This window comes from Corvus moneduloides, chromosome 4, assembly GCF_009650955.1.
Source record: "Corvus moneduloides isolate bCorMon1 chromosome 4, bCorMon1.pri, whole genome shotgun sequence".
Lineage (NCBI taxonomy): Eukaryota > Metazoa > Chordata > Aves > Passeriformes > Corvidae > Corvus > Corvus moneduloides.
Window position 1 is genome coordinate 13,416,580 of NC_045479.1, and position 23,828 is coordinate 13,440,407.

General features: G+C 47.0%; 1 protein-coding gene across 12 annotated transcripts in view; it reads left to right on the top strand.

Moving 5' to 3' along the window:
* Positions 1-18,147: 18,147 nt before the first annotated feature.
* PPFIBP1 (PPFIA binding protein 1) overlaps positions 18,148-23,828 on the top strand; it is a 102,619-nt gene continuing 96,938 nt past the window's right edge. For all 12 annotated transcript variants that reach the window (XM_032105586.1, XM_032105591.1, XM_032105590.1 and 9 more), the window contains exon 1: positions 18,148-18,236. The gene's annotated coding sequence lies outside the window, so the exon portion shown is untranslated. The remainder of the gene's footprint in view (positions 18,237-23,828) is intronic.

Here is a 23,828-nt window from a genome sequence, read left to right on the forward strand (position 1 = left end):
CACAAACCCATCCTGCCAAGACCAGAGTTCTCTGCCCACCAGGCACACAGCAGCCAGCAGGGACATTTCTCCCACTCTCCAGCAGAGACCTCCTCCCTCCGCATCCAGGGAGCTGCAGCCACTCAGGGAACACCAACTTAGACCTGGGCTGGGAACAAGAGAGGAACAAGGAATATTTTTAAGTCATTTCAACTTCAGTGGTGTCCAGACCTGGGAGAAAGCACTTCCCACACCACTCTTGGAATTTTCTGCCCTGTCCCTTCCAGGTTTGGAAGGTTTCTGTGGGAGCCTGACTTACTTGTGCAGTTCAGAAGCTGCACATGCCTAAAGCATTCCCTTGGGAACATGAAACTTCCCTTGTACATTTCACTTCTTTATCCCAAATATTCTCCCCAATTATCCACAATCTAGAAAGAAAAAATACCCCTATTTTTCCACCAATTCCATCATTTATACTTCAAAGTATTTATTTAATACCATGGAGCTTTTTTCAAGATTTACTCCCACAACTTTCCCTACATGTCCCCTACTCATCACCTCATTTTTCCCTCAAAGTGTCCATTCTCTGCCACAGAGATTTTGTCAGGTTTTGCCTCTAAAATTTTCCCTACCCGTTCGTTACCAAGTTCCTTATTTTTCCCCCAAAATACTCATTCTGTCCCCTCCAGATATATGCACATCTCCAGTCCCGTGGGTCTTGTCACCAGAGAGAAAAGATCAGTGTCTGCCCCTCCTCTTCCCTTGTGCTTTATATACATTTGATTTGCCAGGTCTTTAAGAATTTTAAGAATACTTTTTTTTTAATCTGCAAATGCACTTCCAGTGTCAGATACTTTTTTCATTATCATTGAAGAGGTGATAAATCCTTTAACAAACAGTAAGGCAGGTGAGCTTAGTGTTGTTTTCAGTAAGATACAATCAGCTTCTAAAGATTTACTCTGAACAGTAGCTCTGGGCTGCCTACACTTCATTCTCCAAGGAATTTGTGTTCCAGCCCCTCTGGTGCTCAGGATGCCCATTCTGCTGTGGGCAGCAATGGACACAGGCTGACTCCTAAGGAAATTGTTGCAGGAAGAGCTGCTTCTCCTCTTCTGGGCTCCTGGTAGTTTCATCTGCAGATTACTGTTTTACTTATGGATTGCTGCTTCTGGGGCTGGAAGAGACAGCAAAGAGTTGTTTCTTATCTTCTGTCTCTCTCTTACTCGTGACCACTTAGGCCTTTATGACAGTGCTCCTTTATGAACCCCCAGCTTTAGAACTTTTTAAATCACAACAGTTTTCAGGCCTGTCTCGCTTGTGGTTTATTACAGTAATTTACTGCCTGCTCCTAGATTGTCTTAAAAAAACCCAAAACAATGTATTTAGTCTCCTGTGGTAATTTTTCTGTATTTCATATCCAAGTTCTGTAAGGAATGTGAAGTTTCCAGTATAAAGACACGTGTTTTGTATCTCAGAAATCAAAGGTCATTATTGCAGGATTCTTACAGTTGCTTTGGTAAAGAGCCATGGGAAACACTCCCATGTTGTGGGAGCTTGCAGATAAACACAAAGATCAAATGGAATGAAACTCCAGATGCAGCTGCAAGAAAAATACATTTGTCACCAAAATAAAAGTGTGTGGGGGTGGCAGAAAGTCAGGACAACTACTTATATAAATAATCTAAAATATAATTCTATCCCATGCTGCAAGCAAGATACTTGTATGAATGTGTGACATGTTGCTCCCTCAGCTCCTTTGGGATAAAGCAAAAGGGGGTGGATTGTTCTTCTCTCTCTCTCCATCTTTGTTGCATTTAAACCAAATATTTACTGATTCTGGTAAACTTTTTCATCATGGGCACTTTTCTGGTGTTTCAGATTTGGTTATAAGGGTTCATAACTTTTGAAACCTTTGAAGAGGATTCCTGACAGCAGCTGGAGGGGAAGATAATTTCCAAGGGGATTATTTTCCTGCTTAGTCTATTACACAACTGCTGTGGCTGCCCCATCCCTGGAAATGTCCAAGGCCAGGCTGGATGGGGCTCTGAGCAACCTGGGACAGTGGAAGGTGTCCCTGCCTATGGCAGAGGACTGGCCCTGGATGAACTTCGAGGTCCTGTCCAACTCAAGCCATTCTGTGATTCTCATACGGGGCAAGTCTTTAAAAATTCAGACATTTCAGTCTCATGGTAGGATGCTTTTCATAGGACAGAACTTCTAACATGTTCCAGTAGTCCTAAACCAGTCCATTAGATGTCTCTGGAGTGGCACTTAGGCACATGGTGCACTTGGCAGAGTTAGGTCTACAGTTGGACTCGGTGATCTTGAAGGTCTTTTCTAACCCAAATGCTTCTATAGTTCTAAGAAACAGCCCTAAGAATAGGTTACAGATGTGGGTGTGGGATGGCCAGATTCTTTTTCCCCAGGCCTTCATAGATAATTTCATTTGGTTGTTGATGGGCCAAGGATTTTATGGCACTGTTATCTGTAATTCTGTGAAATCCCCAGTTTAATCTTGTGTACACCAATGAACGATTACACACTTCCTTGTCATTAAACAACCTGGGAAATGTCTTCCAACCCTTCAAATTCAAATGGAGGATGAGCTTTTGTTTCTTCTGAAAGCTGAGTTTCACTGAGAATGCAGATCAGAATTTACAGGATTTTTAGTATGTCCCAAGTGGGCTTTAACATTGTAGTTGATTTATACTAACAAAAATTGAGTGCAAACTTGACCCCACTGCAGTCTGTGAGAATCTCTGCCTTCAGCGTGGCCAAGGTCAATATTAAGAATAATTGCAAGGTAGCTGTTAAAACTGAAGTTCAAGGTAGAAAAATGGGCTGGGTATAAATCCTCTCTGCAGACAGGCTGTATTTTTTCCCTTGTTGTTCCTCTGCAGTTATCATTGCACAGATTTATAGGCATTTAGATATATAAATCAATATCTATTTAATTCACACAGGCTGCAGATGAGATCATTGTAACAGAACTTGCTTTGTCACTTGTAGGCACAGTAATGCATCTCTTAATAATCCGAACTTTCTAAATGTTGAGCTTCTGAGGAACTGAGAGATTAAAGTCATGTACAGCTGTTAATAATGAAGAAGCAATAAAAAAATGCAGCAATGCTCGCACACTGCACTCATGGTTAGTGCCCCAGGTAATGGCCCAGAGAAGAAGTCAGATTCAAAACCAGCATTTGGACAAGAAGTTTGTGTCAAAACAATGAAATTAGTTTGCATTTCACATGGTTTATTTCATAGAGCTGGAAATGGTAAACCCAGTATTTTTTATAAACAAGTGCTTAAAAGTTACCTGCTGTGAATGGAAGGATGCTGTTATTTTTTTTAATGATGGAGCATTTCCTTGCAGAAGGGTCCCTGATGCCACTAATGATGTGATAATGCTGTGCAGCAGTGTCTTGAGAAAGCCCAGGGCTGGTTCAAACCAGGCTGTTTGTGTCTAGCACAGTACAGCACCATCAGCACACCAGTGAATCCCGGCAATAATCCAGTTACAGGGGCAAAGCCCACCAGACCAACCTAATTGGCTTCTCTTCCACCACCTACCTCCAGATCCAGTTTAGGATTCTCCACACAGCACTCTCAGGATGGTGTAAACATTGCCTAGAAGCTTAATCTGGCAGATATTTTAACGTAAGTAGCTTTTATTCTGGACTAGCTCTGTTTAGAATTATCCCCATGTTTAAATAAATATTTGCACTTGGAGTGTACAAGGTAGAATTAAACTCCACAATTAAATTGCTGCTTTAGTTGGTGGTTAAGTGGAAACTCATGGCAGCACAGTAATTCTGCACTGAAAGTAAAAAAAAGATAAAATAAGAAAAAGAGGTGGAGCCACAGGCAAAAATAATTGATCACTTTTTAGCAAATGTTTACAATGTCTTAACTATATTGAGATATTTGTAAAATTATAGTTAAATAGAAGTGATCTGCACCTCAATTTCAAACCTACTTTGATTTTTAATGCAACAATTTTAGCTGAAATATTTCTCCAAGAAACACACAGAATCATTAACATTAGGAAAATGTTAGTAACCTTTTCTTAAGAATGTGTAAACACTAATAAATTGCTGAGTTCTTTCTGCATCAGAGACAGCACTTGGGAGTTCAAGGGCCTTTTGCTGAAATTCCAGGACAAATATTAATGGTAAGCTGAGCAGAGCTTCTCCTACGGAAATAGGAAACTTGGCTGAAAAGCAAAGCCAGGATAAACTAAACATGTGGATTCAGCCATCGTTTAGCTTAAGCAAAGCCACAGAGAAATAGTTGCAAACTTTACTGAGCAGATGTGACTCCCCTTCTGTAAACTTGGGATACCAGTTCCAGATTTTTAACTTGGCCTCTTGGTTCTCATTGTCACAGCCATTCCTATGATTGCTGTGCATTTTTAGCGATTAATTTACTTTCCCAAAGCCCACAGACCAAAATGAAAATGTCTTCTAGCCTTGCCTGTTGAAAGTGTCACCAAGTGTAGGAATAAGGGAAAGATTCCTGGGGCCACAAGGAGACTGAGGAAGGGAGCACACTCCTGTTCATGAGGAGGAAGGAGGCTCTCCACAGGATGAAGGTGGATCGCTGGCTGCTGAAGTTGGTGGTTTTTCCCAAATAGGTGAGATCTTTATGTACACTGAATTGTGAGGGAAATCCAGACTAATGGTCCGTGGGGATTTGAGTCGCCCAGCTGGGATTGCTCCACGCATTCCTCAAGCCTCCCTGTGGGAAAGGAGTGAGTTTAGGACTCTCCCTTGGCTTGTGTTTTCAGTGTTTAATGGAGGGAGGTGCTGCCTCTGGCCACAATTCCACGAGAAGTGAGGGCCTGACCCTCTCACACTTGAGAAATATCCGCTCTCTAATTGCTTGCACGTACCTGTGTTACTCCATACGCAGCAAGTCTTGGTGTAAAGATGAGTCCAAATTAAAGCAGACACAAACTCAACAAGGCTGCCACTCATGCCTGAGTGTTGTGCTACCCCCAGCCTCACTGCATGGTGTCTCACCTCATCTGCCTTCTGAAATAAGGAGGATTCCAATAGGTTTCTACCTAGTCTTCATAATGAGAAACTTGGAGTGGGACTGACTTAATCTGCAAGATCTCATTATCTGGCTTTTCGTTTGGGGTGATTTGTCAGTGCTGTGGCAGAATTACATCACTTAAATGAATTTACTGCTGAGAATAGGAATTAGGCCATCAAATCTGAAACCCTGCTAAGGTAGCGTGGGTGTTTGGAGCTCATGGAATGCCAGTGATGTGGGGTTTACCTAGAGTTTGGGAAAAGGAGGTCTTTGCTTCTTAATCTGATACTAATGCTGAAATAACCTGGTTTGGATCCTCACTTGTGCAGCAGGTTGGTAGCCAAAGGGTGCTGTGCCGAGGACTAATTTGTAATTCTTGGTTCTGAGACTCTCCAGGTAAAGGGTGATCCCTGCCACCCATGCTTCTGAGAGCAGGCAGGAAAGAAACATGCTGAGCTGAGACAAAACAAGCTAGGAAAACTCTTGGGACTGGGACTCCTCAGATTTTTGTTTGAAAGCCGGTCAGGACCCTGGAGCTAACATCAAAAACCTATTTGCTCTTTTCATTGGCATGGTAAGGCTGAAACCACCAACCATGCAAAGCTCTATTGCTCATAAAATCCCATGGTTTTGGGTATGGGGTGTGAGTGAACTGTTCTGACCGCAGTAGCTTTGCTTCTTGGCAGTGACTGTGGAGATAGATGAACTTCAGTGCTTTAACATCAGTATCTACAACACCATTTGCCTCACAACGACTACTGAGAGCTGTTCCTCAGCCCCACAGGGAGCTGGAGCAGGCTCCTTAGGCACACTTTGCATTCAAGGATGGGTGTTGGTGCGGATGCTTTTGTAAACCCACAAAAGAAAAGGAAAATAGGAGGGAGCTCTTTCCACTGCTATTTTTATTCTGCCTTCCATCACATATGCAAGGATACTGAGTTCAGCCATTGTGCATTTTAAATAACGAGCCTGGTGTTGGGATCTCTGTGTTTAATGTTTCAGCTTCGCATCCTGGGTGACCTTTGGACTTCACTTCGTTCCGTTGTCTCTGTTTCCCACCTGTGAAAACACAGCCCAAAGCACTCCACACTTCAAAGGCCTTGAGAAGAATCACTTCAGTGTTACAGTCAGAACAATCATAAAGTTCTCAAAGCTGAGGGAAGGCTTCTCCTACCTGGGGAGGCTGCACAGATGGAGAGTTAATAATTGCCAAATGTAATTACTGTCAAGCTGAGGCTGCATTTCTGAGCAATGTACAGGGCAGACAGTTAATGCCATAAGGAAATCAGCATTACACCTTGTACTGCTGCTCAGATGTGGGATGGAAAGTTCTTGCCAATTTGTTAATGAATTGGTGTACCCCTAGGATAAAACAATAATGAGGAGTATCAGAGAACATTGGAGTGGCTCGACTTCAAGGCCTGGAGAAGTCAGTTGTCTCCTGCTGCTGGCTCTCCTTGCCTGACAAGGAATGCTGCTGCAGCCTCACAGTGATGATTTTGTTGGAAGTTCTTCCTGAAAAGCGAAATAAACACGATGAACCAAACTTGGGTCTGAGAAGCTGAACTTGCAGCAGCATGCTTTTTCAGCTTGATTAATTAAAATTTAATCAATAGCTGGGACACAGCTGCTGACTAGAAAACCAGCATATGGAGCTGATCTGTGATCGTCTGAAGAAAATAAGAACTTGTGCACACATTGGCCCTGCACTGCTGTTACATCAATCGCTGTTTATATTTAAATCTCATCAGACTGACAGTGAGTCTGACTTCTTACTGGGACTTGACTTTTGAAGGTTTATGGAGAAAACGGCATGTGGAGATGAGCTTTGTGCTAACTATAGGATTTCCTGTCTCACAATAGCCCACCCAGCTGTCTTCTCTATAGCTGAGTATTCATCCCCAAGTAGTGATGCACAGAAGATGTAATTCTGCAATGCAGCAGAGTGCCAATGGCAGCTATCCCCCCACATTAGTACAGAACACAGAGGCTTTAGTGTCCCACTACACAGAATTGTGTGGCCAAAGTGCCCTTCTTGCAGGTGTACCTGGGGCATTGCTGGGCTTGTACTTGTAAGTGTTCCCTTGGGTGATTTTAGCACGTACCCTGCAGTGTAAAGTGTAAATTGATGTTATTCCCTCAGGCTGAGAGGTTTGAAATCTCTAGGAGAAGGTTGTATGTAGAAATACCTGATTCTACACATTTATCTCAGTGGGATGGAGCTAACCGCTATTTTGCTCCTGGCCTTGATGATCACAGAACGGATGGAGCTGGAAGGGACCTCTGGAGACCACCCAGTCCAAGCCCTCTGCCCAAGCAGGTTCACCTGGAGCAGGTTACACAGGATCACATCCAGGTGAGTTTTGAATCTCTAGAGAAGGAGATTCCACACCCTCTCCGGGCCGCCTTTTCCAGTGCTCCATCACCCTCACAGTAAAGAATTTTTCCTCATGTTCAAATGGAACTTTCTGTGTTCCAGTTTGTGCCCATTGCCCCTTGTCTTGTCACTGAGCACCACTGAAAAGAGCCTGTTCCCCTCTTCTTGACACACATCCTTAAAATATTTTGACATACTGGTAATATCCCATCTCAGTTGTCTCTTCTCCATTCTTTCTCATCAGCTATTACTGTCCAGACAGCTACTGCAAGATATATCTCGGATTACACGAGTCTTTAAAATAATCCCAGTTTTTATTAAATGAGATTCCTGAAGTCAGGACTTCCAGTGCCTTGTTTACAGCCAGTCACTGAGCTGAGCAGTGCTGCCCTTGAAAGAGTCCTCCAGAACATTCCCACCGGGCAGAGCTCAGATTAGGCTAGATGGTGGTCCTGAATACCAAAAGGTTGGTGGGAGCAGAAGATTCACCATGGTGCATGTAGCAGAGGCTGGGAATGTGCAAGGAACCCAAATGTCTCAGAGGGAGATCGTCCCTGGGTGCTGCACCTGCTCCCCAGCTTGCAGAGCCACAGAGAATCACAGCAGTGGCATTGTCTTCCTCAGCACCTGGCCTGGTATTGTCACCACGTGGAATCTCTGGTTTAACTGACAGGCAGGGATGGCCACAGAGACAGGTAAATCCCCAGCGAGGGCACCGGTGCACATGCAGGGAAATGTTATTCCAGAGTTTGTCCTAGCTCCGGTTCAGAAACATCCCCTGCAGACCTGCCTGCTCTGCCGGGTAATGCTTCTCTTTAAATACCATTCTGTGCTAGTTTGACATTTCCCCCTCCTGCCAGCTACAGAGCTGGTCTAGAGAGCTGGAGGGGCTTTTTTTGTGAAGTGGGAGCATTCAAGCAGAGAGGCAGATCTGCTGCAGGGCACCAACAAATAAACGATACCAGCCCTCACCGAACAGAGTGCAGATGGAAATTTCAGCTGAGATGTTCTTGTTCCTTCTGCACCAGCACAGTAGTTACCTCACCAAGACAGAGGCACTCTGGTGTCCTGCAGCTGGAGGCTCTTGCCTTCAGAAGCTGCTTGTGTAGGTTTCAAACCTAAGACAAATACCTACAACAGGTTACAACAAGGGATGGAGGGGAAAGACAAGCATAATATGACTGGAGGTTGCCATTTTGTCTCATGGCATCTCTTCTTCCTGAGATTTGTTTCTGGGTTTTGTTCAAAGTCACATTATCTTTGTGTGCTCAATCCCTCTCCTTATCCAGGAGCTGCTGCCCCTGGCCAGGCATTGTGAGGGACATCAGGACATGTAAACCAACTTTTCCCACAGTGCTGGAGTCCCTAGAAGGGGCGTGTGTCCATCTGAGGTGCGTGTGAGCACAACCCCTCCCAGTCTGGAAGTGTGCTGTGCTTGTCCCTGCTGCTGGCTTCCCTCCCAGGCTCCCTCCTCTCATTCCCATCCTCCCCACAGGAATAGCCTGTGGAGTCTCGTTCAGCCATTTCACTATAACACTGTATTGATGCTGGAAGCTCAGATCATTATTTACAGAGACTGCTTCCCCCTGTGACACTCCAAAAGCTGCTGGCAGGCCTGCACAGCACTTGTGCCAGCTGCCTTCCCAAGGAAAGTAAATTCCAGGTTGAATCAGTCCTGAGACCTGGGGTAGAGAAGAGGATGTGAGCTCTGAGCAGAGCAAGAACTCACTTCTGACACCCTCTGTTTGGGAATGCCGTGGCTACCTTTGGGTTGGATAAGACAAATGTTTTGAAACTGCCTGAAACTCATTTTGGTTGTAATCACTGGGGGCCTGTGCCAGTCTCCCAGCTCTTCTTTGATGTGTGTCTCCCAGCTTGTTAATGCAGGAGCAATCAGCTGCATAATTTCCATGGGAAGTAGGAGGGCAGCTTGCCTTAATGTCTTCCAACATGCAAAATATGACACGTTGAATTTAAAAATACCCCCCACACACACTTAATGCAGCTTTGGTAGCTCACTGGGGGCCGACACTGAGTGCTGCAGCCCGGCGGGATTCTGTGGGCTGAGTGACAATGGGGGACAGGAAAGGCCTGTGGCTTTTAAATCCTTTTTCCGTCATACTTTATCATAAGAAATGCCACATAGTTTGTCCTGTGTTAGTGGAACATTCCCATGATCTCCTGTGTTTGCAGGAGAGGGGAAGCTCAGTTTATCCCCTGCAGGGACATGCCCATGTATCACATGTTTATTTATTTACTACATCTAACTAACCTGGCAGTCCATTACAGGTGTGCTGTCCACAGAAGAACCCATGCAAATCTCATCACTGTATATTTTTTCATAAAACTGATTTAGATCATTTACAGCTGGTGAATCAAAGTGCTTGCTGCTGGTCAGTATCCCTCAAAATGTAATCCTGAAGAGAAGTGGCACTTCCATTCCCTGCTTTTATTCACAGTTCAGCCAGGAACACAAGCTTTTGGTGGGTAGTCCCCAGTTTCTCAGCTTTTAACTTATTGCTATTTCTGTTTCAGATTATTCAGCTTGTTCAGCTCCAATATCCTTTCTGCACATGTAGAAAAATGCCTTTTATCAAAAGCTGGTTCACTTCAGCCAATTCTTGTTCCAGATGTTCAGATTCCATCCGCTGGGTTGATTTTATATTCTTTAAAACTTTAGTAGCAAATGTTTGTGATTTTCACCTTGAATTTTATTTAATTTTAAAAATATATATTAAACTTATGTTTTAATACTCAGAGTAAGAATTTCACACTTTATTTAAAATAAGCTTACATCTTAAATAGGCTACTGAATTATTAATGAATCCAGCTTAAGTGTTTACTTATGTATATGTAAAAGTATAGATACAAACTTTTAAAGAAAACAAGATTTTTAAAGACCATCCAGTCTAAAGCCCTGATTCCCAAACATTAAGGGGGATTTTTGTGTTTGAAAAACACTTGCCAGAAGATAATGGTTACTTCTGACTTCTGTTTTATCTTAAATGTGAAAACATCATTCCTCGGATGCCTGAGATGGACTGAAACATCTTTTAATGTCCACTGCAGGTGTTTTGTGTATAAATTAAAGGCCTCATATCTGAATTTCCTGCCTTTTATTTTTTTTAGTTTTCAGGTGGTTTGGATACAAATATAGCAGTGCTGTATGTAAGTACACAAAAAGTAATCTGAGAAAGGGGAAGTGGTGACTAAATTATTTGGAAATGCTGAAATAGTTCTTTCCAGAACCCAGGATTAGAAAAAATATCCGCAGCAATGACTTTGATCACTTACATTTGAAACTTCTTTAAAGAACCTTTGTAAGAGAAAACAACTCTTTTAGGAACCAAAGACGCTTTTCTAGGAGATGGACACAGCTGTTCTCTGAAACTGAAGCAGACCTTCTGCTCCCGGAGGCCTTGGTGAAACCTGCTTGGTGCACTCTTACCTGAGTTAGAGAGGAGCTGGCTCTTTAAAGATGTTCTCAGGAGTTTTTGGCACGAAGACAAAACACGACAGGACTGCTGGTGCAGGATCCCTCGTGCCTGTGCATTAGCAAATTGGGCATTAATGAGCTGATAGGGCTTGTAAAAGGCAGGAGGCATTTAGCCGAGCAGACGTGACCGCCGCAGGTATTGCCGTGAAGCCGAGCTGCCAGAGGAGGTGTGGCTCCCATCCTCAGCAAGGTCAGACTCGGGATGTCATTAATCTCATCTGAGATGCACGTTTGATTATCTGCCCTTATGCTGTGCTCACCTGCTTTCTGTGCCTTGTTTTATCTGCTGCACGTGTTTGACCTTTTATCACTCACAGCCCTGTTCCCTCCTGCAACGTGTGTTGCATACAGGCTGTTCTTCGCCCTGTGCAGGAACTGCAGTGGCAGCAGGACACATAAAATGGATGCAGAAGGTACAGCTGAACCAGACAGAGCAACCCTGCAGCCTGGCAGAACTCCTGTGCTCTTTGTCCCAGCCTTCACCTACTCCCTTGGTCTCCACCACCTTTTCAAGGCTAATCCGTGGATGAACACATGAACATTGCCATGGAATAGCTTGATGTTTACATTGTGATTTTCATATTATTTTGCTTAGCTGCTGTTCTTGGAATATTTGCTTTCATGAAAATCCTAAATATCCATCTCTTCAATCCCAAATGCATTGCTCTGTTTCTCTCAAAATGTTAAAATCAACGCTTTGTCAGGGATGGAAGTTAAAATGCTTGACCAGCTTTAAAAGGGACATTGTTGAATAAGTACAATCTGAGAAGGTTGAAGAGATTGTTCCCTGTGAGGGTGGGGAGGCCCTGGCACAGGTTGCCCAGAGAAGCTGTGGCTGCACCATCCCTGGCAGTGTTCAAGGCCAGGTTGGATGGGGCTCTGAGCAAGCTGGGATAGTGGAAGGTGTCCCTGCCCATGGCAGGGGGTTGGAAGTGGAAGGGCTTTGAGGTCTCTTCCAACCCAAACCAGTCTGTGACATCCAGATTTCAATTGTGTAATGACTCCAGTGAGATATTCAGGCACTTTTGCAATGGGAAGAGGCAACTATTCCTCTAATTCACCAGCAGACAACTGAAATTCAGTCCATTCTGCACACCTTCTGGCAGGAATGCTGAAGGGTGATTATAGTTTTTATCCCCTTGTTTGTCTCATGGATGGTCCTCAAATCGTTTGTTTTAGGTATATAATGTAAATATTTTAATTTTATAGGTTTAGTGAAGTTCTATTTATAAACTATTCCTGTCAGCCACACTTACTCAGACATTACTTACTCCCCACTTAAACAAAATCCCTTTGTTTCTTCTTCTACTTATCCTTAACACAAAAAGACAGGGCTCGCAAGTGAAGTGGAGAATAAAGATCATTTTGATGTCTTTCCTAACCTAAAAAATAGGTATCTTTCATGAATGAAAGCTTTATTCTCCACATTCCTAAGGCATAAAATCCATGGAGAGGGAGAAGAGAGAGGGAGATCAAAACCAATAGTACCTAAATTGATGATCAACGTCTCTTTGACTATCTTGGAGCTGTATTTTCCATGTTTCTCCCTTCTTTCGGGACAAAATAATCTCTGATTTCTGGCTGTCTGTCACTTTGCTTGGAGCAGGACAAGTACTGTGCTGATACAGTGAGACAGCTCAGTGACTACTCCAGTCAGCCCCTAAGACTTTCCTTATCACTTCTTGTCTCTCCAGAGCAGAAGACTGCAGTCATCTCAAGTGATTAACTTGCTTGGGTCCTGCCACCTGATTGACTCAGCCGGTGGGAGCCTGCTCTGGCTTCCCACCTCGGTGAGTCACCAGCAAAAGGCATTTCCAGAGAGGTCAGTCCAGGAACAAACGCTGTGAACGCATCTCTTGGAGATGGGAAGCAAACGCAGTTCCTGCTCCCGTCTGGGCAGGATGCTGTCGCCTTCCTCGGCGGCCTCTCAGCCCGAATATTTCAGGAATGTCTGAAGCGCGTTGTTTTCCGCTCCCGAAGGCCACTTAAAGGCTGAGCCCAGGGCCCGACTGGCCGAGCCGGCTCTGACACTGCCTCATTGTGCCGGCTGCGCTGAGAGGCTGCGGTTGTGTCGCAGCGTGCCGGGCAGCGACATCCGCGCTCAGCGAGCGGGGCTGGCACCGCTGCACGGCTGCTCCTGCGGGGGATGCACGACGGGGGTGAACCCTTCGGCTGCTCTGCGGCATCACAGCCCCGCCCTGGTATTCGCACTGTTTGAGATTCTCTCCGGAAAGGTGCTTTATAGCTGTCCCAGTGCTGGAGGGATCTGGGGAGCGCCTGTCAGCCTGGTTCTGTCAGGACTGTGAAAAGACTGCCTTGAGCAGCACTTCGGGTGGTTCTTCATTAGCAGCTACAACTTGATGCCAAGAACAAACCAGGAGATGTGCTTGGGTATCTGAGAAACTTGAGGAAAATTTAAGGAAAGTATTCACACAATTCCCCAGGCAATTGGGATGTGAAAGTCATTTTGGAAGGAATGAAAGCAATATGTGCTCAGAATTAGTGGGAAGTGGAAAGTGAGAGCCTGGTGGTTGAGGAGCAAAGCTTAGGTGTAGGATGCCATCAGCAGCCAGGCATGGATGAAGGGTGGTCAGCCATGATTAACAGTGTGAGTTGTGCAAGGGATGAGTTTGGCTGTGGCTAGAAGGAAAGCGTCCTCCAGATTAGGCAGATGCTACAAAGGGAGTTTCTGGTAGGGTTGTTATGTCCTGCTGCCTCCAGCACGCCTGCTTTGCTCTGATAACACTTTGCACTGCTTCACAGACTCGGGTATGTGCCTTGCTGTGCCAGCCACGTGTGTGCATTTCAGTAGAGAGGTGCTTATCTGGGACATTCCAGTGCGGGGGCTACCAGGAAAAGTTATTGCTGGCACCTCTATGCCAGTTCCTGACTCCTCTGGTGAACATTTTGTCCCATGTTTGAAGTTAAACACTTTGAGTACCCAAAGGGCTTCTCTTCAGCTCCATCAAGCTCTGACTATATCAGAAAGCCTCTCCTGAGTATAAGCAACAATTATCTGCTGATACTGAAATTGAGAGAATGCTGTAACAAGTACATGAACGTGAACCTAATGAGGATTTCAGCCCAGTTAAGGTGCACTTATATCTAAATTAGTGAGTGTGAAACCTCCAGGGAGAGGGGAAAAAAAAAGGTTGGTAGGCCTGCAGAAATTTAAGAATGTAAAACTTTCTCGAAGTTTAACCTTTCCTTTCCTGCTTTTAATGACAGCAGTGATTCAGAGCAATGGGAAGACAATGGTCTGGAACACCCAATCTTTTCAAGCAGCTGTGCTACTGCCATGGTATGGATTGCCCCGGGTGAGCCTGAGGTGATTCCTGCTCACATCAGGAGGTTTTCTCTTGCTCACGTTTTACATAAAATACACAGCATCTTCTGATTTGTAATACTGCTCTCTGTGATTTCCAGGTCCACGCTGACACATCTCTGAGGTTCACCTCAGTATTCATGCTGGACAGGTTTCTGCAGCTAATTCCTTTTTCCCCCTCTTGGGTATGTGAAATCTTATGGAAAGCTTCCTTGTCCACTCAAAAAGGAAGTAGAGTTTGCTTTTTCTTGATTTTCAGGGGCCAATTACACAAGGTTCCAGATGAAACACACAAGACTGATCACCTGAAACCGGGCACCTGAAAGAATCCCAAGCGCTGGGGCAGATTGGTCGTTTCTTAAACGGCCTTGTGCTTTTTGGGGGCTTTAAACCAGAAACTCCAGGACAGAGAAACTTTAGACCAGAAACTTTGCAGCAGAGCCAAGACAGGACAGCATCTCTTCCAGCAGTTCAGTGTGCAGGGCTTTTCTTGGTGTTCTCAAACATTGTGGGAAGAGCCAGCGATGGGACAGCCAAGGTCAGGAGTTTGACTGTTTGGGGGGTACGGTTTGGGAGCATTTTGTACTTCAGCTGCTGTGGATTATGAATCCTTTGGGCACTGAATCTCTCCTCTCCTTTTTAGGAAGGGATTGGAGGGGAATTTAAACATGAGGAGAAAGGTTCAGTTATGGATTTGACAGATAGAAATTGCTTGTGCAGTGCGTTGTTCCAGGACTGAACATGATGTCATGCCAAAGCTCAAGGCTAAAACAGTTTGCTCTGTTGAGTATTTAACAATCAGGATACTTCAGGTAGAAAGCCAGGACAGCTTTGACAGCCCAGCTACAATAGTTGGTCAGAAGAGCAAACATTTCAAAGATAATGGCTTCTAGCAGTAAAACTGTGCTGCTGCTGCTGCTGCCGCTGCTGCTGCTGCCGCTGCTGCTGCTGCTGCTGCTGCTGCTGCTGCTGCTGCTGAGAGAGCGGATTCCAGCTCCCTCACGTGAAAGAAGCTCCCAGGACAAAAGTGCTGTTTTCTCTGCTTATACCTCCATCTGCACAAGGTGCTTTTGCTGGCACAGCTCTGCTTTCAGAGGATCCTTATCTCATCACAGCCCTGACTGACACAACTGTGCCAGGAGCGTCGGTGGTGGAGCCCTGACCTGAGAACACCCTGCTTCAGCTGCGGGGTTAATACCCGGCTGGGAATAAAAAGAGGGACTCACTGAATCCACTTTCTGAGCTGTCCTGAAGTGAAAGCCATACACAGCCTGGGTGGGAAACCATTGTTCTTTGGGAAGGAGATGCCTCAGCTCTTTCAGATGTTGTATTTTGGGGAATGGGTTTGGTCTAAGGGAAAACCTTTGGGGTGCAACAAAGTACTGAATTTATTTACCAAAAATCGTTAAAAATTGGCTGTGATGTACATGGCTTGTTATTGTTGTTTCAGCGCCCTCCCCATGAGCTAGCACTGACAGAATCATAGAATTATAGCATAGGTTGGGTTGGAAGGCACCTCAAAGATCATCCAGTTCCACCCCCTGCCATGGGCAGGGACACCTTCCACTATCCCAGCTTGCTCAGAGCCCCATCCAGCCTGGCCTTGGACACTGCCAGGGATGGTGCAGCCACAGCTTCTCTGGGCAACCTGTGCCAGGGCCTCCCCACCCTCACAGGGAAGAATTTTTTCTTAATATCACCTGCTTTGTGCCAGGGATTTTGGAGGTCGTCTGCTCACCCCACTGATCCAGCTGAAAATTACCTGCACTAGGACAATACTCCTGGCTGTACGACGCTGTGTGTGGGAGATGGGAAGTACTACCCAAAGAAAATCCTGTCAGAAAGTGCACACTGCTCCTTCACAATGCCTCTGACAGCTCTTGAAATACTGGGCTTAATGCCATTTATTGATTTGTAACCACGGAGACGGTGCGTGTTCCCAGTGCAAAGTGAGGGAAAAGCTCTTTTCCTTCACCTCCTCGAGGAGTGAACAATGCTGGAAAATGCTCTTACCCCTCATAACCTCCCCAAGCCTTCACAGGAGCGATGAGCAAGTTGTTTGCCTTCTCAGAGGCTGCTGCATTTTCACAAAGGTGAAGAAAATCAACCATTTCTTGCAAACCAGCCTGGAGCAAAAAGAGCTAAGCTATTCTGGGAGATGAGAGATAAGCACACCAGAAGGCCTTATCAGAGATTTGTCTTAACTTGCAAAGGTATTTTCTTTGATGAAAGAATCCAAACAGTTGTTTGAAATGTTCTGTCTGCTCAGATTTGTTTTCAGAGATCTCTCTCACGCCATCCTGACAAATGAAGGCCTTCTGCATTAGGTTTTTAAATAAAGATCTTCGCTTTCTGAATTGAAATTTCAAAGTGAAAAAAAAGCAATCAACAGAAAACTCAATTCAAAAAACAAAGGCTGAAGAATAGTGGATCCATATTTGTTCCAAGTGCTTGTTACTGGGCAAGCCCAAGTCCAGCCATTTCAGGAAGGATGGAGTGCTGGAGTGGGATCCCCGTGATTCAGCCTGGTGTGACCTGGAGTGTGATCAGCACTTACCCATCAGCTGACAGCACACTGGTAACATTTGCTGGAAAACTGATGAAGATTTGAGAAAAATGGACAAAAAGATCAACTGCAGAGCATCAGAATCATAGGTAGGCACCAAAGTTTTGAAACAGAGGTACTAGAAGATACCAAAGAAACCTAGGTATTATTTAAACTGTCTTTCTTTTCTCACAGCCTAAAACTCAGTCCTGCTGTTTAACCTGAGACACCCTGGAGCTGTGTGGCCAACGTGACAGTCTCGTAACTTGCCAGAAAAAAAAGTGGTTTGGATTGACTTGTGCTCTTTGCAAATTGTGCTTAAAAAGCAAATTATACATTCCCATTTTTGTTGGGAATTCAAAATGTTTGCTTTCGACATGTCACCAATACTTTCCATTTTGAATGGAAACTTCCACTTTTTTGCATGTTATGGTCAGAAACAGAGTACAACCGAATTGTCTTTTCCATGTACAGAACATCAAAAGTGTTCTCTAACCCAGCCCTTGGAGAAGAGATGGAAGGAAGAGCTTTGAGTTAACTCCAAACAAGAGTTAGCTGGCTGAACCTGCCTGAACCCCTTGGTCAGTTATTTGTGTGGCTCCGCTCCTGAAAGAGCAGCATCTCAGGCCTCTGAAGACCTTTCTGCCATGGAGCTGGTAAAGCTAAGGTTATTTTTTGGCGTGGCTGCGAGGCTGTTGGTGGAGTGCACTGAGTCCCTTACTCTGTATAAATGAGAGAGTAATGCTCGTGCGAATATAGCAATGATCCCTGCATTAAAACCTGCACGATGTTTATCCTCAGCACTGAGGCAAACGCCTGGCATGGGTGCACTGCAGATTTAAGCAGGGTGTCACTCCCTGCTGCGGTGCTCGGCGGTAGGGGTGATGCCTCCTGCTCGGGGGCCGCGGCCAGACCCGACCCCTTCCCTTCCCGAGCAGCGATTCGGGGAGATCTCGGGCTGCTTCAGCCCAGCGCAGACCTGGGACACTCGTCGGGATCCCGAGGTGGGCAGGAAAGGCCCGGGGAGAGCACCCCGGGCTGTTCCCAGGGAGGTGGCAGAGCCACCGTCCCTGGCGGTGTTTTAAGCCTGGACGTGTCCCTCGGTACCAGGGTGAGGCCGGCGCGGTGGCGCTCGGTCACAGGCTGCACTCCATGATCTCTGAGGTCTCTTCCAGCCTCAGCGATGCTGGGATTCCCCGTGAGAGGCACTGGGAACTCGGGGGCTCGCAGACCCACGCCGGCTCCCCCACGGCCGGCTCCGGGAGCGGCGGCGGGCGGTGCCTCGGCCGGGCGGGGCAGAGCGGCGGCTCGGGGCCGGTCCCGGGGCCGCGGGCGGGGCGGGGCGGAGCGGGGCCGGTCCCGGGGCGGAGCGGGGCGGGCCCCGAGCGGAGCGGCGCGGGCGGGACGGCGGCGGGGGCTGCCCGGAGCCGGCGGAGGCGCTGCCGCCCCGGGAGGGCTCTGCGCGGTTCGGCCGCAGGTAAGCCAAATTCCCGGGACGCGCTCCGAGACCGCTCGGAGCCGACTGCGGCAACTTCGTGTCCCGGCGGGATGAGCCCCGCCGTGCCCTGCCCCGGCGGCTCCTCCTCTGCCGCCGCCATGGCCCGGGGCCCCCCGGCAGCGGGGCCGGGAGCCGCCCCGAGCCCGGGCCCGGGAACGGGAGCGCCGCGTGTGCCCGGAGCCGGGGGCAGCGGGGAGCCTGCCCCGCCAGATCCCGCCAGCCTCTGTCCCCGCTTGGTGTCCTTGTTCCCGTGCCGTGTCCCAGCCCGCCAGCCTCTGTCCCCCCTGCGTGCCCGTGTTCCCCGCTGCGTGTCCCTGTTCCCGTGCCGCCTCGCAGTGCTTTCGGCACTCCCGATCTTCTGTGCCTTGTTTCTGTACTGGACCCGACATAACTTTTCGGGAAGTTTGGGGGAGAGGTTGGCGGTCTCCGGTTTAATCTTTTCAGGCTCTGGTAGGACGCTTCAGGCACTGATGCTGTGAAACTGCAGTTATGGGTTTTATCTGGAGCTGACAAATATGGTTTGATTTAAGGCCTGGGGTTCTTACATCCTGTAATTACTTTTTCGAGGTGTGTTTCTGTTCGAGCCGCGACTTCTAAAAGCTGGAATAGCTGTGCTTGCTCACACCGTGGCTGGGGTGCAGCTGGAGCTGTAAAAAGGTGCTTTACACCTCCGTGGCTGTTTCTGGGGGGAAGGGAAGCTTTGGCATTAAACGCTTGGCTGTGGTGTAACACGTGTGTGCTCCCTCGTGTGAGTGAGGAACACAGAGGAAGAGTTTCAGGCTGGGGCTTGGCTGTGCCTGAGCCTTCAGAGACTCTGCTGGCTCTCCTTATTCTGGCCCGAGCACAGCCACTACAGCAGCACCGCGTGTAGGCTCTGTGTGGATTGCACTGGCAGCATATTGAGCAATACAAGTGTCGCTGCATTCCAAAAAGTAAACAGCAGAAATGGGGCACGGAGTGGAAATATTCTCCGTGATTACACCGTGGAGCTTCGAAGAGGAGGATGTCCCAGTGTGTCAGCTTGGGATTTATTGCCTCTATTAAAGGTAGCAGCTGTATCCTGAGGATTTACATTTCTGAAGGCATGTAAGTAGAGGTTTCAGTCAAACTGGTGCTCTCAGTGAGGCAGCATGACAGGTTGGTTTGAGAGGCATTCAGGAAAGTAGGAAAGCAGAAATCTGCTTAAACTCTCTGTTTCAAGTGCAGCAAAGATTTTGGCCTCTTAACTTCTTCGCATCGGTAAGAAACAAAGAGCCAGGGCACTCCCTACTTCAGCTTAGTACTCACCCAGTGGAGTTTGGATTTAGCACAGCTTCTTGAAAAGCTGTATTGGAGAGATCATCTCCTGGCAGTGACAGTGACTGTCAGTGGCTGTTGTGTTGCTCACACATTAAGATCAATGTTCCCATGCCAGGAGAGTGAAGTTGGTGTTTCTCTCCTCCCCAAAGGCAGCGGGAGCCCCACCTCTTTGCCTGGCTGTGAGGGGGCCCTGAGGAGCAGGTTCCCTCTTCGGCAGCCCATGTCTTGCTTTGAGCCCTGGGATTTCATCCATTTGCTGCATCTGGGTGTAAGAGTTGTGCTGAGGAAGGTTTAAGTTGGTTTGTCCTGTGCACATGTGTCTGCAGCAGATCCGGGCTCTGGAAGAAACTCGGTGAGTAACATTTCTGCTTGTCCCTGAAATGGAGGGTGGAGTGCCTTGAAACCAGGGATGTCACATGGGGCAGGGAACCGTGGTGAAAATCATCTTTTTTCCTACTTAGATGTGAGTCCTGTTTCCTTTCTGGGCTGTGCTGACACACCTTGCAGGAAGGAGAGAGGTGCCCATGAAGATATCTGTGGAGGTGTATGGGGAGGCTTTACCTGTGACCCGTGGCAACACGAGGATAATTGTTAACATTCCTGAAATGACAGCCATTCCCAGGAGACTGAGGTTCCCAGGTGGTGCTGCCGGCCTGTCTGGTCCCATTGCTCCCTGGTGATGAGCAGGACAAAGTCTGGTCACTGCTCACTGGCCGGGTCAGGGTGGCCTGAGGACAGGCAGTGCTGTGTGTGATGAGGTGCTGGGTGCAGTGTCCTTCAGGAGGTTTTGTCTCTTTAATCCATCCGAGTGGGGGTTCTCTGATGTTTCTTTCACCACTTAAAGGAACACTTTCAGTGAAGTGGAAATCCTTCCCCTGAAGAGCTTTGAAACCAACGAAGGTTTAGTCACTTTCTTGTTAGTGGTGCGATTGCATCAAACCCGGCCTTTGGCTTACTGAGCACAAGGGAGTGTTGCTGTCAACTGCTTTGAGGAGCTGCCTGATTTTCTGTGTTGTGCTTTGCATTATGTGTTTTTCTGTGAAGGTGGAGGGAGCACAGAGAGGGTGCCGGATCCTAAATCTGGTACAGATGGTCCAAAAACATATCCCTGGCTCCTGAGGTGGTTCAAAAGGAGTGCAAAAACCCCAAAGTGCCTCTGATGGGGGAGTCTGTTGTTTTGCAGTAGTTTTCAACAGAGAAAGTAGGAGCCCAAATATTAGGCAGGATTTAGGGGGCTGATAAAACATCCTGTGGTGTTAGGGGTGGTCAGTAAAGCCCCTGTCCCACTGCTGAATTTGCATGCCCTTAAGGAGGTGCTGGTAACTTCTGCCTCAGCTACTGAATGGTGATGTACAAGTTAGGTTGGTATATCTGAGACAGCTTCTTCTCATACTTTCCTTGGTTACTGTCAGGGCTTCAAAGCAAAACTGAAGTGATGTGGCTGCTTTAAAGCGTACAATTATGATCTGACTTATTTCTGCCTGGCCAAACCACATCTGTAAACTTACAAAGGCAAGGAACAGGTTTATTTGAAGGTTCAGGCAGGTTTTGTTGTTCACTCCTCTTGTGTGGAACGTGTGCATACAGCTGTGCATTGAGGATACATAAAAACACTTAATACCTTCATAACTAAAGCCACTTAATACCTTCCTGTACTTAGGCTGAATAGTGAACCCCTTCCCCCATTAGTAATTGTGAGATCCCATTAGTCATCCCATTAGTCATCCCATTAGTGACTTTGCTTTTGGATCCAGCCCAGCAGAGGTGAACTACATTGCCTTGCCTCATGCTTACTGCTGGTGTTTATGCCCACATGTTTATTTAGCATTTACTATAAACTCCTGCCCTGGCTTGAGTGAAGACAGAGTGGTCATTTAATGACAGCTTCAGAAATCACAGGCAGCTCCTCAGAGATGTCTGGTTTGCAAGCATTAACCTTTGCATCACACAGAAAAGGCTCCATGCTATTCCCCAGAGATTACATCTCTTGCCCTGTGTTTGGAAAAGTCAGCATCTAATCCAGAATGAAACCTTGGTCCTCTTGGAGGTCAGTGTTTCTCTTGCCGTGGGTTTGTTACCTGCACTTGTTGTATGTTTCCAATTTGAGGCAACTTCAGCAGGAGATCGCGGTAAATCCTGACATCTCTCGGTGGGTTTCTGGTGGGATCTTTGCTTTGGATCTCCCTTCCCTAGGGAGGGTGCTCAGCTGGGAACATACCTTGAGATGTAGGGAATGATGCATTTTTCTTTTCTCTCCTTTTTATTCCCCCACCTCTTTCTCACAATTTGACCTGTGTGTTGGCTCAGCTCATACTGAAGACAGTGGCTGTTTGTTACTTTTCTAGTAGTGTTTGCTGCCAAAATAGTACTTTATTTGTGCTTAAAGGATGGAATTTTCCATTAATAATTCAGTCATCACATTGAATTCACAGTTGGTTGCCCATGCTGTGTATTGCCCTTGCTATGGGCACATAAAATTTCCTGGTGTCCTTTAGCTTCCAGAGCACTTTGTTCCTCTGTGACTTCTGCTGTACACGAGGAAAGTGTGCTGGGTTAAAGCTTTCTCCTTTTTCCATTGGCCATACTTCTGTTTCTGTTAAAAGGCCAAGATAAACCAATTGTGTTAAAATCTGATTTCTTTCCTCAGTGGAACTATATTTAGACACAGGTTTTGCAGCCCATTGTAGGTAAAGCCTTTCTGTTCCCTGCCCCTGCCTGGGTCATGTTTGTCATTAATCATAGAATCACAGCATCTGTTAGGTTGGAAAAGTCCTCCAAGGTCAATGAGCCCAACCTTTGACCAATCCCCACCTTGACAACCAGCCCAGAGCACTGAGTGCCACATCCAGGCCTTCCTTGGACGCCTCCAGGGATGGGGGCTCCAAACCTCCCTGGGCAGCCCCTGCCAAGGCCTGACCACCTTTTCCATGAAGAAATTCCTCCTGATGTCCAACCTGACCTTCCCCTGGCACAACTCCAGGCCGTTCCCTCTCCTCCTGTCCCTTATTCCCTGGGAGCAGGGCCTGAGTTCCCCTGGCTGCCCCCTCCTGTCAGGGAGTTGGGCAGAGCCAGAAGGTCCCGTCTGAGCCTCCTTTTCTCCTGGCTGAGCCCCCCTAGTTCCCTCAGCCACTTGCTGCTCCAGCCCCTTCCCCAGCTCCGTTCCCTTCCCCAGACTCACTCCAGCCCCTCAGTGTCCATCTTGCAGTGACAGGCCCAGAACAGGACACAGCACTTGGGGTGAGGCCTCACCAGTGCCCATGACAGGGGGACAGCCACTGCCCTGGTCCTGCTGGCCACACTGTTGCTGACCCAGCCCAGGAGCCATTGACTTTCTTGCCCACCTGAGCAGGTGTTGGCTCATGTTCAGCTGCTGTTGATCAGCACCTCCAGGTCCTTTTCTGCTGGGCACTTTCCAGACACTCTGCCCTAGCCTTGAGCGATGCAATGGGGGAAGCAGGTGGAGAACTTGGGAGAGGTTGGGCTATGTAGTCCAGCCTTGCCAAGCTGACATATCTGCTGGCTGTGAGTCCTGTGAGCTCTTGCCATGGAGTGCTTGGTCCCTTTGTGCTGACAGAGCTGATACTTTGGGAGAGTGCTCCTCACTAGAGGTGCTGGCTGGGAGGAATTGTTTGTGGTAAGGTGAAGATGCTTCTGTTCCTTTCTGTGGCTCTGCATCATTAAGCAGAGCAAGTTGTGTTAAGGAACAGGACCAGAGGCCACTTCAGCAGTTTCTGACTTGTGGTGTTTGAGGGGAGATAAAAATAACAAAACCAGTGACTTTAAGCAGCCCTCTGCATACATTTTGATGGTAATCCCTGTTCCAGCAGGCACAGTGTTGTAACTCTTGCATGAATAAAATCCCCTTGCCAAATGGTACCTGTGCATAAAAGGCTCCAAGGTCAGGTATGCTGATCCAAAAGTTAGTTTGCACTTGCATTTTTCTTTATAGGCTTTTTCCCTAAATATGAGGGGAGAACTGAAGGCTGAGACTTGAGCCGGCTGTTGCAGCATCTGAACTCCAAAGTGGAGACTCTCTTTGCTGCCAGACAGCTGTCAAATTGTGTCACAGATGGGAAAAATCTGATAACCACTAGCATGAATCAGCATCTTTTAAATCCAACAGTTCTCACGGCTCCAAATGTGATGGATTTGGGAGAATAGCTTTACTTTCTTGCTCCGTTACAGACACATCAAAATAAGAGGAAATGATAATGGTCTGGTCTTCCCTGCCTTGTCTCAGACTGATCAGCTCTGAAGCAAAAACATAGGGTA